Consider the following 6,925-nt stretch of genomic DNA (forward strand, 5'->3'; position numbering starts at 1 on the left):
GGTGGAGCGAGCAGAAATGCACAAATATCAGATAAATATATGAATAAATAATAAGCACAAATAAGTAAATATAACAAAAAGACATAAAGGAATGGTTGTAAAAAGTTTTTCTGTGTTTTTCAAGAAGTGTTTTGAATTTTTGAGTGTTTTATTTTTTATTTAGTATTTTTCTCATTATCAGTGGACAATTTCTGAAACAAAGGAAAAAACCTAAATGCACAAAAGGTGATGTTATTGTAAATTACTTTCTCTCCCTTTTTCCATTGTTGTTGCCAACTAATAAATTAAAGCTCTATATTTTATAAGAATGGAATGCTGCCCCCCCTTCATTGTTATTGGCCTGATAATGGATGTTCTCCATGTTATGCCCAGAAACACTCTGCATTGTTGGAATAAAGTTGTATCTGTTCAAAAGATATCCATGAACATTTATGTGAAAGTAAATTGCAACCAGTTCCAACGGTTTCTTTTTGCTATTTCTTTGCCTTGCATTGTGATAAATGTACCACGGTCTTGACTAGGATACGTGGTCTGGGGACGGAAAAAGCACCCATGGTTTGTCCACTCAAATCAAGGAGGAGGCGATCAATCGAGTTCAATGTCAGAATTCACAAGAAGAAAATATTATAGATTAAAGTAGGATAAAATATAGACAAGAAATTGCCATAAAATCGATTATCCATATTATCTCGGAATAAAATCGCATGATGCAAATCTTGATGGGCTATGTTTCGTCCCTCTATGGGGAATCGTACAAATCAGATCAAAAATAGTTATTATAGCAATGACTGGGTGTCCCAAACACACCCGACCACACCTTCAGGTAAAGACAAACCGTACCTCTATGCCTTTGTCTTCTCGAGAAACCCAGGCGGTCCCTCCAGCTGGTGCTCAAGTGTGGCCCTCAGATGTTGTGTCGCTGTGATGTGTTGGTGGTAGCCCACCTTCTCCCTTCTCTACCACAGGTCCCTGGCGTTTCACAGGCTTCAACGGACCTTCAGGGACATCTTGCTTCCATCTTGGATCTAAACACAAGCTGTGCGGGGGGAACTGAGAGGGGGGAACTACGCATTCAGTGCCCTCCTGCCAGCATGCGTTTAGAACCAAGCCGGCCGCCAGAATAATCAAGGCCCCGTCGTGACCCTATGCAGACCTCTTCAGTGGACCAGACTCCTCTCAAACCGTGGATTCTGATACAGAGAAACTACGACCAGACACGACTGGTCGCTTCCCGGTTCCTGACTTATATCTCCAACAGAAATCAGAGGGGGACTTTCAAATGGAGATTTCAGCTCCTTTCATGTTTGTGTGTGGCGCAAGCAACCACATAATTGAACCACGCGATGAACCCACAGCGAAAAGGCCCGACGTGACAACCTTCTAGTATCTGATGAGAGGTGCCCGCTCACACTATCAAACACTGTTCCTCTTAATAAAGAAGTTCATTATGTTGGCAATAAAGGCCTCGCATCAGGCCCATAGACCATGACCATTTCATACAGCGGTGATAAGTGAGGGGCATGGAATTCAGCTGGGACTTATCGGAGAGTTTGATCAAGCTGCCAATCGGTGCTCAGCCGACGGGATGGCATTTTGTGGGTATCCACCATCTGTGAAGGCCATCGTGACTGAGAGGAGGACAACCACACACTGGCTGTACTGTGGCAGAACGAATGGGCTTTGAAGCCTGCAGACAGCCGTCCGGCGTGACGTGTTGTAGCTGCTGCTTTGTCCCCAGAAGCCCCTAGGAGATCCACCCAAGACCCGCACCCTGGGACTGTTATACTAGACATGCTCCAATGAAAGGTAGCCTACTACCTGCATCTTACATGTAGGCAAAGATTTATACTATGAAGAACTTAAATATTCAGATGAGACATTAGAGCGTTTAGGGTTTGGATAGGACCACCACTGAAATCTGAAATCATATTAAATTGGCAAGGCACTAACTTACAGAAACTTATAAAAAAATACGATAAAATAATGTTCACTAAATATATTTATAGATGACTTTGACAGATTACAGTAGGGCCTAACCGATGATATATTTTAGATTTTACTGTCAGTCACGAACAGGGAGCAAGATTGCCCTCTGCTGGTTGCTCGCTGTTTTGTTTTCCAATTCACTTATTGGTATCAACCAACAGGGGGCAGTATATACCAATATCTATTCAAAAAGAAGCAAGCAGTAGTAAGATAGGCCTACATGATGCGAATGTCGCTGCCCTTTGACCGTCATGGGCGTTCTTGTTTTGGTGAGTATTATACATAATATATATATTGTTTGGATTAAGAAAATTGTACTACTATCCACTAGTACCTATTTTTTGTCTGTAATTTTTGGTATTTAAGACCTTGAAAGCCCTTAAACCAATAAAAAATAGGTGGGCCACTGAAAAGAGAAGGAGGGGTTGCTATTAACCGATGAGCAGAAATTCATAATTGGTCAGCTCTCATGAATCATTGTCATAAGGTTCAGGATTCAAGCCTAGCATGAAGGCTATTACATGGATTATTGCCTAAAAAAATGATATTTTTAATTGATCCAAAATTAAGGTAGGGTAGGTATTCGTTGTATCATTTGTTGACATATTTGTGGAAATGTGTTTAAGACAGCAATCCATAAATCAAATGCTCTTAAAAATTAATTATATATCCATTAACTGTGGCTGTTGCCGGCCTTGTAACCCAGTAAAATCATGTTTTTCAGCCCAGATGAAACAGTTGGGAAGACCTACCTGTCTACCTGCCGACCTGAGCACACTCTGTGCACCCATTGGGCATGACTGCAGTCTTCCACAATACGGCAGACCTTTGGGTAAAGCCAGTCCTGTGTTCTGGGGGAGTGGCTCTGAAGGGAAGGACTCCAGCTGGTTTCTCAAAATTGCTATATTATAAACCAGATCTTGGAACTCATTCATTGGAATCAGATTCATCTCAATTGTTACTTTTTGATTGTTGTTGTGTTATCTTATTAGTGTTTAATCAGATTCATTGCACACCTCGGTTCCACCAGTAGCTAAATCCATCAGATTCATCGCTCTATTATAAAAAAAAAAATATTGGTTTAATAGGTTTTGGTTATGATGTAGTTATCTGAAATCTTCAATCTTAAAAATCGGTGTCTATAATAAACAAGTCGGAAAAAAACTACTTAATTACTAGAGACTGTGTTAGAATTCTAAATGGTTCTTTATTATTCTAATGAACCCTATTCAGATTAAGTACTTAATAAACCGCTTATTTTCCCTGTCGGGCTCCCTGTCCCTATTATGACTTAAAAATCCACAGCACACTACCTCCTACACCTCTGATGCCTGAACAAAGGATGAGCATCCCCTCATACTCTGCCTAGTCTCTGCATGCACTGGTCCCAAGCTACCTTACCTTATCAGACGTCTATAGGTGTTCAGCCTTCAGTACTGCAGTCCATGCTCATTAGACGCCCCTCTCCCTGGCTGTTTGATCGACTATTGACGTAACATTCTGTGACGTATATTGACCTTTACTAGCATTATAAATATTGATGTGTGGGTTTGGGTCCCTCATGGCAGTGGGCCCCTGGGAGGCGGCCCCGGGTTTACCAGGTGGATAATACAGGATAATACGGTTATATGTGCCTGTTATCAGCCACGTGGATCAGAGTTACTCTCTTAAGGATAATACAGGATAATTCAGTAATATAGACCTGCTTTCAGGCAGGTGGGCAGAGTTACTATCTTTAGGATAATACAGGATAATAGTGATAATAATAGTAATGTTGGCATGCTATCAGCCACATGGTTCAGAGTAAAACCCTTAAGGATAATACTGTAGTATAGGCCTTTCTTTTAGGCACAACGGTTTTAGGCACGCACACACATACAAACCCAAGATGATCCCATGCTAGGCTGCGCCGTAAACAGAGGCACGGCATCCGCCATGGAGGAGCGTGAGTGAAAGGGGGAGAGAGTGTTAGAGATGAGAGTGGAAGAGAGAGAGAGCGATGTAGGAGAGAGAGCGAGGGGGGGAGTGAGAGAGAGAGAGAGGGGGGGGGGGGGGGGGTTGTACCACACGCAACACAACCCCCAGTGGGACCTTGACGGGTAGTGTGTGTGCGCCGTGCGGCTCCGAGGAAAGCCTCAGCCACTGAGTTCACACATGGGTTCACGCCCCAGCAGGGTCACTGCTAAGCTGCTGCTAATGTAGGGAGCAGTGCACAGATGCCCTTCCCTTCTGGGGCTCGAAGGGAGACCTCCTCCTCCCCTCTGACGGCGCCCATCGGCCTCCCCACGCTCGCTTCCACTTGGCCAATGCTGTAAGACCATGAGGGCTTAAGGGTTAGGGCTGCTCATCTCCCAGGACTTGGGACCCACAAGCCTAGTACAAAGGTGGGTCATTGGTACCTGTAGACGTAAGATGATGGGTAAGATGATGATGATGATACCGGGTTCAAACCCCAATGTGGCATTCTACCTGTTGTCTCGTCGTTGAGCTAAATGATATTAACAATCATGAATTTCATTTCCGTTGTGCATTCCTAGGACCCAATGCGCTGAAGGAACAGCACTTTGTGTGTTAAAAGCAACAACGTAACCAGAACATGAAAAATCACACCCAGACCCGACTCCTGAACCGTGCATTTGGGAGTGTTGGATAAAAGTGAATGTAAGAATATAAGAGCCGAATATCAAACCGGCGCAAAAGAAGCAAAGGCACAGGAGAAAAGACGGACGGCCAGGGAGGGGTAAACAGAGGATTTCAAATTTATTTCCATCAAAGTCATCGTCAACTCAGGGATACAGAGCTTACAAACGTGAGAGAGGGCCGAGGGGGGAGCCAGCGGCCCTGGGGAACATCACAGCGAACACAATACACACACCGGTGAAGGTGTGGAGGCGAAAATAAACAAACACAAAGTACCAACTACAGGGGGCGATGCATCAGGGGAACTGGTAGAAAGCGCTGCGCTACTGTGTAACAGTAGTTTATTTGCCATTTACACAAAAGATAATGAATGGCACGAATAGTCTACCCATATAAATAAAACATCTGGTATCAATCTGATAGCTGGTGTTAAACTCTTATGTTTTTGTTTGAGAAAATATAATTAAATGATACAATGTTATATTCTGAACAAAGCATTTAAAGACCAGCCGACCACCACGTCACCTGTATCGATCAGATCCTACTCGTAGTTTAACATACTGGCCTGTTTCATTCGTTACGGCATGACTTTGTTTTGCTCTACAGTACAATTTCCCAGGAGTATTTATTATTTATTTATTTTTTACCCAGGAACACACATTTCTAAAATATACATTTCTAAACTCTTAAGGTGGGGTTGTCTGAAACCAGACTAGGAGTCTTTTAAACATTTTATTTGCTAACTGAATAAATAATAGGTTTATGGGGAATAAAGCTAGTTGCATTATCAACCAATATTTTGTTGTCGATGCAGAGAAAAGTCTGCGTTTGGTGGTTCACCCAAGTCAGGTTTAATGTTCAAAGAACATTAAACCTGACCTATGACCACTGTTCTTCCATCTTCCACACCCATCTCGGCTACTCAAACCATTCATTAGATTTACAGAGCAGCCATAAGTTACTCATGGATAGCTACCTGGATTGGGGCGAGGGAGGTCAAGTGAATTGACAGTTGGTCAGAGACAACACAGTCGCACGTGGACGTAAAGAGATCGGGAGTACACCAGGGAATCACAGTTTCCACAGCCCGTTGGGTATTGCTCAATTTACTCTGTGGCAGATGACAGAGAGAACTCTGCAGCTATTTATTGGAGGAGGAGGGGCCTGGTGGCCCATAAAGTCGAGCACTATTAGTCGTTATTAGTCGTTATTACCATCATCAAATATATAGCTTGAAATAAAGAGATAAAGATAAACAAACCGACAGAGAAAACAAAAGAGAGAGATAGAGAGAGAATAAACGGTCAACATAATTATTAAATCCATCAATAAATGTTTAAATAAAAAAAAGTAAAAAAGCCTCTATATTTTATAAATTAATAAATTAAAGCAGAAATAAATAAATAAAGGCAAATAAAGCAGAAATAAAAAAAAAAGTGTGTTTGTGCTTTCATGGAGATCACATTGGAGCATACCTCAGTAAATATTTTTTTACAATGTAACTTCTACAAGTATATGGCATTATAGTGAATTAAACGCATGAATAATAATCACCATCGTCATCGTAATCATCATCATCATCATCATCATCATCATCATCATCATCATCATCATCATCATCATCCTCGTAGTTATAACAATTAGAAAATAATAATACATTCAAATGAAAATGAAATTAAAAAAACGATGTGGTTTCGTTGTGAAAGACTATGCCGTCATTAAGCCTGCTGCTGATCCACACAGATGAGCTACACATCCAATGTAATGCATAGAAACTACAATGTAATGAAAGACTACTCTTCCTATCAATTTACGGCAGTAATACAGTGTGGGTAAAAAGCTTAATGTACTGTAGGCCTCTGATATAAACCTCTACTGGGAGCAAAGACTGCTAGGCCTACAGAGAGAGATAAGGTTGGCACAGAAGAAGAAGTATAAGACCTTGTCCTCTACTTGTTGTGTGGAACCAACTCAGAGCATCCTGATTCACCAGAGCGCTTTTTGAATTTAAAATCAACAGCAAAATGTCAATATGCATGCTGTTTTGGCTACTTCTACAAAGGTCTCTATTTACACAATCTTACAGCAATGTGGTTCTGTCCTGAGCATGAAGCTGGCAAAGAAACGCAATGTGTATGTCTGTGTGTGTGTGTGTGTGTGTGTGTGTGTGTGTGTGTGTGTGTGTGTGTGTGTGTGTGTGTGTGTGTGTGTGTGTGTGTGTGTGTGTGTGTGTGTGTGTGTGTGTGTGTGTGTGCATTCGTGCTTGTGTGTGTGTGTGTGTGTGTGTGTGTGTGTGTGC

Source organism: Gadus morhua, chromosome 13 (genome assembly GCF_902167405.1).
Source record: "Gadus morhua chromosome 13, gadMor3.0, whole genome shotgun sequence".
In the NCBI taxonomy this organism is placed as follows: domain Eukaryota; kingdom Metazoa; phylum Chordata; class Actinopteri; order Gadiformes; family Gadidae; genus Gadus; species Gadus morhua.